Below are 11601 nucleotides of genomic sequence, written 5' to 3' on the forward strand. Positions count from 1 at the left end.
TATTTATTTTGGCATATGATAAGTAAAACTTTAAAAGAATAATTCAAATTAATAAAAGTTTGATAACGCGTGTTATTGTTAATATAGCAATTATTGTTGTTACAAAATGTTGTAAATTAATGTACGTAATTTGTTAAAAGAAATATATCATTTTTCAATGATTCTTTATACATCTCACTCACTTGATAAAATGAAATAAAGATAAAAATAATTCAACAATATATGATTTTATATGCAAGAATATTTGATAAACTATATTTTGAATTGTAACAAAATGAAAACTTTTGTTACAATATGTTTTTTGGTAACAAAGATGTTTAAATTTCAATATCATGTTGCATTTCTCTATCAATTTGAAACTATAACTTAATGTTGAATGTTACATAACTTAAGAAATATAGAAATACAATGGTAATAAATATTGAAATATTATACTTGATAGACATTTGATTCCAAAACATAATTTCTCAATTGGGTGGCATTTAGTTTAGTGTTATTACACAATCCAGAAAATTAGTCTATATTTCTGAATAGCATATTGGGAAGATCAATCTTAAATGCAACAATTGTACATTATATAGTATCAGAGACGGACCAACATTAACCAAGGGGGTTGGCCACCCCCTCCCCCCTCTTACAATTTTTTTTTAAAATATTATACATATAATATTACTATAATTATTTTATATTTTTAGTTAATATTAATATATAATATTATATTACTATCAAATGCTCTTTAGAATTATTTCTTACTATTCAATTATCAATGAATTTATTTTCTTAAAAGAATATAGAGAAAAATAATTTATGATTGTTTAGTTATTAATAGAGTATAAATAAGTTTATTTTTCCTTATTTTCTTTTTATTAGTTAATATTATAAGCAATTGAACATTAATAATTAATTCTGTACTTTAAATTCATATTTTGACATAATATCAAATCTAACGGAGGATTTAGTAATATTTTTTAATTAATTATGTTTTCATCATATAAAACATATTTTATGACTTTTATAGCTTCAGTTTGGTAGGTTGGAAGGTCACGTTTAAATGGCTAATAAAAATGATAATGTTGAACATATTCCTTTAGCAATAAAAAATAATTTGACATTAGAAAAGACATAAATATATCATAATATGATTAAAGAAATAAAAAATATATAATGAAATTCGTGATATGCAATATACCTACAGATTCAAGAGACGCATAAAAGTAAAATCTTGTGTAATTTTTTCTTGCAAAAGATTATGCTACACTTACCATTGTATTTCAACGGGTGCAAAATGAATTGGGTGAAAAAAGTATAATCATGATTGGTTACATGAATTGCTTTTGTATTTATAATCACGATCGGTTTTTTCGGTCAATCAATTTCTATTAATACAACCATATTGACTTTTTTCCATTCAATTCCTCATCAAAAGCTACAAAATATATTTCCGCAACTACGCACATATACTTTCTTTTGTATATCTACAGATAATGATAAAGATAAAGTAATTTCAAATTACATTTTATGGATTAAAGAAATGTGGTCTTATTAAATACAATTTTCTATTTTAGTTCTATTTAATTTTGCGCATTCAACTTTTCCTATTAAATACAAAAACCCTCATGCAGTGTTGGTCAATCACACGACCCCTCCCTAATTTATTTTGTAAATCAATCAATGTGCGTTGTAGATAGATAAGTAAGGGATGCTTGGTTACTATAGAGATTTCAGGTAATATATCAATTGATTGACATACATTTATAATATCAATTAATTTGATTATTAAAAGGAACTAAATTTATGCATAAAAATAAAAGTATTAACTAATGATGCAATTAAGACATGCTTGAATATTACAAGAGTTATGTGACACTTGGTCAATTGTGTTTTAAAAATTTATTATTTTTTATTACACTTTAATATAAAGTTATTATGAAAACATAAATATTAATGTGATTTCTATTTTATGGAAAAATATTTATCACTTACTTCCAAATTTTATTTAATAAGTGACAATTAATATACATTCTTTTATGATCATCACAACACATTTCTTTTATTATATTTTAAACTATGAGGAAATTAAGAGTGTATTTACTTATTATTTCTTTGGCTTTTTGGGATTCAGATTTGAGAAGAAAAGAGTCCATACCAAAATCCCTAAATCAAATGACGGAAGAAGAATCTGGACTACCTATAGTAAATTTACATGCATCTCATTGTGCAGTCATGAACTTAGGGCTCCAATTTTTTTATATATATATTTAGTAGTTTTGGAAGGACTGAAAAATAAAATTAAGGATTTTCTTTCCCCATATGACTACAGGTGATCCACCCCAACAGAAGACAAGTCAAGGAAATGAGAAAAAGAAAGAAGATGAGAATATTACTCAAGGTTAGTGTGATTTTCTTTGAAATCAATTCTTTTGCTTAAGTGTCTCATGTTTTGATATGGTTTCAAAAGGCAATTTAATTCCATGTATTCAAGAGATATTTTGTTCTTTTAGAAACACATGTATAATTTGAGGTGTATTTAATTTTACTTGACTTTATTATTTATGTAAGAAATTTTGGAAGAGTTGAAAATTAAAATTAAGGGTTTCCTTTCCCTCTTTGACTACAGACGATCCAACTCAACAGAAGAGAAGTCGAAAAATCGGCATAAAGAAAAAATTCAAGAATATAGCACAAGGTTAGTGTGTTTTTCTTTGAAATCAATTATTTTCCTTAAATGTTTTATGTTTTCATATGATTTCAAAAGGAAATTGAATTCTATGCATTCAAGTTATTTATATAAATTTTTTTCAGACACAAATTGAAGAGTATTCATTTTTAGTTGACTTTATTGATTATCTAAGTAATTCTAGAAGGGTTGGAAAATAAAATTAAAGATTTTCTTTTTCTATCTGATTGTAGATGATACACCTCAACGGGAGAGAAGTCAAAAAATTCAGAAAAACAAAGAACTCAAGAATATTACAAAAGGTTAGTATGATTTTCTTTGAAATCAATTATTTTCCACAAGTGTTTTATGTTTTTGCGTGGTTTCCCAAGGCAATATAATTTTAAGGATTCAAGTGATATTTCTTTTCTTTTTTACCAATATTTGTAATTTGAAGTGTATTTCTTTTGGTTAACTTTATTGATTATCTAAGATTATATTGATAGACTATTTTCTTGTGAAAGCTCTCTTTATATACTTTCTTTTAAAATCATCACATCACTTTTCTTTTATTATATTTTCAGCTATGAAGAAATTAAGAGTGTGTTTAATTATTATTTCTTTGGCTATTTTGGGATTCCGATTTGATTTCTTTTAATGTGTCTGCTTTTATTTTAAAAAAATGGTTATAAATTATATTTTTGCAACATAGTTTATTAGGCACATTAGACAACATTGAAAGTTTTTCTCATTTAGAAAACCCTATTTGAGAAGAAAACAGTCTATACCAAAATCCCTAAATTAAATGGCGGAAGAAGAATCTGGACTACCTACAGTCAATTTGCATGCATCTCATTGTGCAGTCATGAACTTAGGGCACCAATTTTTTTATATTTACTTAAAATTTAGGAAGGATTGAAAAAATAAAATTAAGGGCTTTCTTTCCTCATATGATTACAGGTGATCCACCTAAACAGAAGAGAAGTCAAGGAAATGAGAAAAAGACAGAAGACGACAATATTACTCAAGGTTAGTGTGATTTTTACTAGATTAATTATTTTCCTTAAGTGTTTTATGTTTTCATATGTTAACTCAAAGAGAACAATGGAGAAAAATCCAACTTACATATCTGGCATAAATAAATAAAGAAACATCTTGAAATGAAAATCCTCAATTTAGTCTTTTAAGGGTACACGTTTTATCACATGTTACTTTCTGAAAATAGTTAGTGACTACATTATTTCTTCAAAGATTTTTTGTCATAATTTGTAGTTTTCAAAAGTTTTTCTCCAGAATGATTAAATTAATTTCACATTTAAGCCATTCTACCCCTACTATCATGTGTATATCAGCATGCATGGTTTTATGCCTACTTGATGATTTTCTATTCTTTGTTGTGTAATAATATTGTCACATAACTAGTTCACAATTTTACACCATTATGGGAGTGAACATATTTTAGCTAGTTTCATTTTTATTAATAAAAATATCTGAGACACAATCACTATATCTTTTCATTTTATTTTATTAGCAATATAAATTATTATTATAAATATAATTTGGATCCTATGCATTATTTGTTGGTGGAAACGAGGGAGAACACTGAAGTTGGTGGAAACATGTTTGTTTGTAATAATCAGTGAATGTCACTCTAGAAGCATTTGAGAAATATGCTTTAAGGGAATGGAGTGGAAGGTGGAAGAGAAACATATGGGTTCATTGCGAAGACGAAGACAAAGTTCCACTCTGGAAGACACCTCTGATAAAATATTACACACACCAGGCAAATGTGGCTAACCGGAAAGACTCTGCAATGAAGAAACAAAAATTTCACGGGATGAGTTCCTGCATTGGACGAGATGCGGGAAGGAGCGCAAGTTCCATCTCAAGAGCAGACCAGACATTAAGAACTACCATGATGCTTTAAACAACAAATTTTGGACTTGTTCTCTTTGGCCTTATCAAAAGTAAGTTGCTCAATTCCAACTCAAGCTATATGATATTCAAGTTGATGCATGATTAGTATTTTCTTGTGAACGTAGTTGGTACTTAGTCTTGAAAAACACATTATATGTCGGAAAAAGATACTGGGGACTCACGATGTGTCAATAAGAGCTAGAGAGACAAAAAGGATGAGTGATAAGTGATATTTTACTAAAAATCACAAATACCTTCAACTAGAGACAATCCAGCTTTAGTAAGGTAGGGTAATTAATTATTGCAACAATGTTCTTTGTCCAAGTAATTAACAACATCAACATACCTATAACTTAGATTCAAGACCACTTGTTATGAAAACTTTATGTCGGATGGTCATCCATGCACTCAGAGATGGAGAGATAAATGGTATGATATGAAAGAATGATCAAGAGAAATCAAGGTGTATGTACAATTTGAGCGTCCAAATATTGGGATTCTTGTATGTTAGCTTAGGGCCAAGCCAAACCGTATATAGATTGAAAAGTGACTCACACTAGCTTATATTGCATACAGTACACTTGAATACTATAAGAAGCTATATTCTAGTTGAGAGATCTGCTCAAATCTCAATTCTAATTAATGATGTGAAAATTTTAATTTTTCAGAATTACATGCGATGATGATGAAGAGAGATCAAGTCGGAAAGCAAGCAGGGGCTGTTCTAGTTCTTCAACTTACCAAGGCTGCTCAACTTGTTACTGTGAAGGGTGCATCAAATGCCGCTTTGAGGATTGCAATTGCCAAGAATGCAGAGACTTTATGCTATATGCTGAACCTTAACTAGGCTCTGCAAAGTGCCATTTCGGAATAGACTCATTTGGCACCTACATGAAGACATGAAAACTATATGATGTTGCGGAGAAACTTTGGACCTCTTTATTACTATTTAAGAAAGCTGTGACTTTTTTCTTTTCCTTTGGGGAACTTCTAGATGGTACCATCTTGGTCTTTCATTTGATCAAATCAGAACTAGTTCTCTTTGAATAATATTGAGCTTGACATGGTACTCAACTTAAAGTTTTCTTTTTTATATTATCTTTTTATACTACTGTGTTTTGGAGATGGATTGACGCTTATGCCTACAGCTGTTTCTGATCGTCTAGGATGATTAATTTATGTAACTCTGCAAAATAATTATAGCATTGTGTTGGAAATCACACATAGACTAGTGGTATAGGGGGGCAATTTTCACCTCTCAAACTAACTTTTAGGAGTTGAGTAAGACCTAAACCTGAATTATAATATGGCTTCAAAATAATGGTTGTTGTTGGCCTATTGGGTCACATGTTATCAGGCTGTTATCAAACCTCCCAAAGATGCCTAATCCTGAAAAGTTCATAACTGAGACGTTCATCACCCGACTTGCAGGGGTGACATCAACTAACAGGTAGTATGGTGAAAATATAAGTGACGACAATCCTTACCTTGAGTTAGTTTTTACAATTAAGTCCAAACCAAAATTCCATAGATTGTGACTGCATCTTCGTCGAGGTTGTTGAATCTTGAGATTTTCTTCATTCCCATTGAGTTCAAACTCAGAATTACATCATAAAAAAAACAGCATGATATGAATAAGAAATAATGTGGAAAGATCGCAAACTGTATTTGTCATGACTGTGTTGTTTGCTTTGAGTACATATTTTTTTTTTAACTTCTTTTCATGTGGAAAGAACTTAAGAAGAATAAGAAGTCTCCCTAGAGTGGGCACATTAGGCATGTAAGCATGGTGAAGAGCGACTTGCGATCCATGTTCAAAATGACAGAATAGAAGAGTATCCTATTCTAGTACTTCCTGGCCAAATCGCAAAGGCAATTGGCCTTCTTCCCCAAACTGCAATCTATTGAAGATGTTGGGGAGTTATGATGACAAGTATTTCAAGAACGATGTCATTTTTTGCCGCTGCAAAGAGCAATGAAGCACGTGTAGATGGAGGCGTTGGCTTTGTATGCGAGTTGCTGGTACAAGATATTGTGGGTTAGGGTAAGGAAGGGACAGTGAGGCTTTGGGGTGGGAGGACCTGTGGCGGTGACTATGAGGCTTTGGGTTCGGTGGGAGGAGTATCGAAGGGAGCTTGATCATGAAATGTGGAGAGACTCATACCTAATTAGGGTTCATGACATTGAGGGGAGAATGAGGTAGCAAGAGGGCAAGAGACTATGTGTTTTAGAAAATTTGACAACATTAGATTTTTTATTAACCATTGTTAACGCATGTCAACCAACATCAGTTTTGGTCAAAAATGATGTTAAGGGATACACACAAGATCGGTTTTTAAAAAATCAATGTTAATAAAGTCCTTTTACTAACATCGGTTTTCAAAAAACCAATGTTAAATTGACGATGTTAAAATCATATTTTTTTAGTAGTGTTTGGTCTCGTATCATCATTATTGCAGGTTATTTTGAAAAATGAAAATTCTCCCACTATTAATTAGAATTGATATTCGAGTGACCTCACAACTAGAACATGGCTTCTTACACTATCCAAGTTTACTATATGCCATATAAGCTAATGTGAGTCATCTTATCAATCTATATACAATTTGGGTTGGCCCTAAGCTAACATACAAGAGTCGCAATGTTTAGACACTCAAATAGTACAGACACCCTTGATTTCTCTTTATCATTCCATCATATCATACCATTAATCAATTCAGTCATTTATCTCTACATCTTTGAGTGCGTAGATTATCCTCTCGCGTAAAGTTGTTAATTACAAATGGTCTTGAGTTTGAGTTCCAGGTATGTAGATGTTGTTAACTACCTTGAAAAATATAAAACTGAAACCTAAACTAGAAAGTTCACAAGATAATACCTTACTTTTGATAAGGCCAAGGATAACATGTCCAGGATTTGTTGGTCAAAGCATCATGGTAGTTCTTAGTGTTTGGTTTGCTCTTAAGATGTAACTTGTGCTCCTTCCTGCAACTCATGCAATGTAGGAACTCAACCCTGGGAAAATTTTGTTTTCTCGTTACAAAGTCTATCATTGGCCTAGTGTGTGTAATATTTTATTCGAGGTGTCTTCTAGAGTGGACCTTTGTCTTCATCTTCGCAATGAACCTTGATACTTCTGTTCCACCTTCACTAATAGAGAAACAACATTTTACATCTTATGTTTCAAGGTATGCTTGAAGTCTTTCCAAGAAGAAGGCAGTTTATCAATTATAGATGAAACTGCAATGGATTCATCCATTTTCAAATCATGTTGAGTAAACTGACCCAAAATCCGCAGCAGTTCATTATATTGTTCCATAACAGGCCTCGAATCAATCATTTTGTAATTAAAGAAATTACTAACTAAGAATTTGTTACTTGAAGCATCTTCTGCCATATACTTGGATTCAAGAGAGTCCCATAATTCCTTAGCAGATTCAACATTTTGATAAATATCAAAGAGAGAGTCAGACATACCGTTCAGAATGTGTCCACGACAAATGTAATCGTCGTTCTCCCATTTCGAACACTTCCTTGTTTGATCCAGAGTTTCGTCTTCCATATACACCGACATCGGTGTACTCAGCACATACACCACATTCAATGTTGTCAAGAGAAAGTGCATCTTCTTCTGCCATCTTCTGAAATCCTGCCCTTCAAACTTGTCCAACTTCGCAAACTTGCTTGTCATCTTCGAACTATCGTTCGTCATCTCAAAAAAAATTTGATTCAATCTTTTGTTGGTTAAAGTTGAAAATCGAGATAATACTGGATAAATCTGAAGTCGTGTATAACACTTTCAGATTTAATCAAATTTCGGGGTTCAACCAAAATTGTTCAATCGAATAAAATTGGAAAATTATAATTCAAGAGTTTTGTTTTGGTCTTGTATGTTTTGTCACCCGTTATGCTTTCTGAACCAAAATGATTATTTATGATCAAAGAACAAGTGATTTTTGACAGTTGATGGAAGTTTTTTCTTTTTTAAAAACTGCCGTTAATGGAAGTTTTAGTAACTTCCATGTAACTTCCAACCGTTGATGGAAGTTTTATTAACTTACATGTAACTTCCAAAATTTGCCTAAACTGAACATCTCGTTATTACATTAAAACAAGCGTGCACTATTAGAAAATACACTTTCAACATCGGTTATTTAGAACATTCTACATCGGTTCTAAAACCGATGTTAAAAGTGACGATGTTGAATGTATGAATGTTAACATCGGTTTTGGAGAACCGATGTTAACATACATATGACAACATCGGTTCCCTAAATAACCGATGTTAAAAACAATGAACAACAGCAAAAAAAGTGTACTCATGATGAATGTTGACATCGGTTTTCCGGTAAAACCGATGTTAATATGTTAGTTTAACATCGGTTTTTTAGAATAACCGATGTTAATGTATGCCCTTAACATCCGTTTTACTTGAAAACCGATGTCAACGTTGATGATGCTTACACTTATTTGGTGTAGTTCTTTGTGTATAACATCGGTTAATTATAAATAACCGATGTCACTATTCAAATATTCACATCGGTTATTTATAATTTAACCGATGTTAATGTACAATAGTTGACATCGGTTATCCACAGATAACCGATGTTAAAATACAAACGCTGACATCGATTATACACAAAACACCGATGTTAATATACAAACGTTAACATCGGTTTTCTATTATAACCGATGTTGGTTATGAAATTAACATCGGTTTTTGTTAATAATCGATGTTGTTTTCAATTTTTTTTTATATATATTTTCTGTTTTTACAGTAAACCCAAAATTGTACCTGTCAAATGCAATTTCAGGAGGCCCAATTCATAGCAAATAAACATTTTATTCTGATTTCAAGCAGTTTTAATGATAATAAACATCAAATAATTGATTTATATATTATAAAGAACAATCAACAAATGAATTCAATGTTCGTGTTACATAGAAAATGTAAAAAATGTAAAAAATGTTAAAAATGTCCCTAAATCCTAGGCCTGATCTCTAACTCGGAGATAAAACTGTGACCACTGAATCCGCAATGCTTTTAATCTCTCAGGCTCCAATGGTCTAGGGTCGTTAAAATACTGCATGATTAAATAAATCATATTAAGTTAATAATGTAATACAAATTATAAATAAACCGATTTTCTTTGAAATAAACTTACCGCTTCCCAATTATTTCTAAAACTTCCTAAAATGATGGTGGACATCCAGTGCATGACATAGTAGCCGCACTCAGTAGTTCCTTTTTGTCTATTACACTAAATACATAATGAAATTTGGATATTAATTAAACAACTAGTGTACAGACACTATTATAAAATATGCTTTCTACATCGTTATTTATGACTTTCAACATCGGTTTTTGAACCGATGTTGAAAGTACCGACGTTGATAGTATTATCGTTAACATCGGTTTTTGAAAAACCGTTGTTAACGTAAAATTACCAACATCGGTTATATAAATAACCGATATATAACCGATGTTGCTAATATGAATTACACCCAGAAAATGTATATTAATGTTGAAAGTTAACATCGGTTTTTACAAAAAACCGATGTTAACGAATGTGTTACTATTGACAGTTAACATCGGTTGTTATAAAAAACCGATGTTAACCAAGTTAACATCGGTTTTTTCAAAAAACCGATGTTAACAGATGTATTATTATTGACATAAAAAACCGATGTTAATGAATGTGTTACTATTGACAGTTAACATCGATTTTTTCAAAAAAACCGATGTTAACGAATGTGTTATTATTGACAGTTAACATCAGTTTTTATAAAAAAATCGATGTTAACAAAGTTAAGATCGAGTTTTTCAAAAAACCAATGTTAACGGATGTGTTACTATTGATAGTTGACAACGGTTTTTATAAAAAAATTGATGTTAACGAATGTGTTACTATTGACAGTTAACATCGGTTTTTATAAAAAAATCGATGTTAACGAATGTGTTATTATTGACAGTTAACATCAGTTTTTATAAAAAACCGATGTTAACGAATGTGTTACTATTGACAGTTAACATCGGTTGTTATAAAAAACCGATGTTAACAAAGTTAACATCAGGTTTTTCAAAAAACCGATGTTAACGGATGTGTTATTATTGATAGTTAACATCGGTTTTTATAAAAAACCGATGTTAACGAATGTGTTACTATTGACAGTTAACATCGTTTTTGATAAAAAAACTGATGTTAACCCACGTTAACATCAGTTTTTTACATAAAACCGATGTTAACGAATGTATTGTTATTGACAGTTAACATCGGTTATTTTTATAAAAAAACCGATGTTAACCCACGTTAACATCGGTTTTTATAAAAACCGATGTTGTTTTCAGGAATTTTTTTTAAATAATGTCTATGTTTTTACAAAAAAAACCAAAATTTAACCTGTAAATTTAAAATCAGACCACACAGCACACAACATATATCATTTGCATTCAGTTTTCAAATAGATTTTAGCAAAAAATTAGCTATCAACAAAGGTTGTTCAATGTTAAGATGAAACAACAATTGTAAAAAATGTAATGTAAAGTACGTAAACTAATCAATTAAGCTAAAGTTACATAGTTGTCTAACATCCTATGTTTGATTTCTAACTTTTAGATAATACTGTGCTCACTGTATGTGAAGTGCCTTGAATCTCTTTGCTTCCAATGGTCTAACTTCATTAAAATACTGCATGATCAAATAAAAAAATAAATTAATGATGTAATAACAATTATAAAAAAACCAAATTTGTTTGTAATAAACAATTACCGTCTCCCAATTATTCCTGAAAGATCCTAAGATTATCGTGGACATCCAGTGCATCTCGTAGTAGCCACATTCAGTGATTCCTTTTTGTCTATTACACTAAATACATAATGAAATTTGGATATTAATTAAACGTTAACTACAATTAGTGTACACACACATAAAATATATATAAGTAGAACTTTTATTTAAATCACGTACCTTAACAACATTCCACCTAGCAGCAGCCTTGGATTTCGGTTGTGGAGTATCATCAAGTCC

General features: G+C 30.6%; 1 long non-coding RNA gene across 1 annotated transcript; it reads right to left on the minus strand.

Annotated features, from left to right (window-relative positions):
* Window positions 1-11139: 11139 nt before the first annotated feature.
* LOC114416924 lies at window positions 11140-11601 on the minus strand. The gene is made up of 3 exons (XR_003667655.1): window positions 11542-11601; window positions 11344-11439; window positions 11140-11262 (listed from the first exon to the last, which is right to left on the minus strand). It is a non-coding gene; the product is annotated as an uncharacterized LOC114416924 (long non-coding RNA).

The sequence above is a fragment of the Glycine soja genome, chromosome 6 (assembly GCF_004193775.1).
Source record: "Glycine soja cultivar W05 chromosome 6, ASM419377v2, whole genome shotgun sequence".
Lineage (NCBI taxonomy): Eukaryota > Viridiplantae > Streptophyta > Magnoliopsida > Fabales > Fabaceae > Glycine > Glycine soja.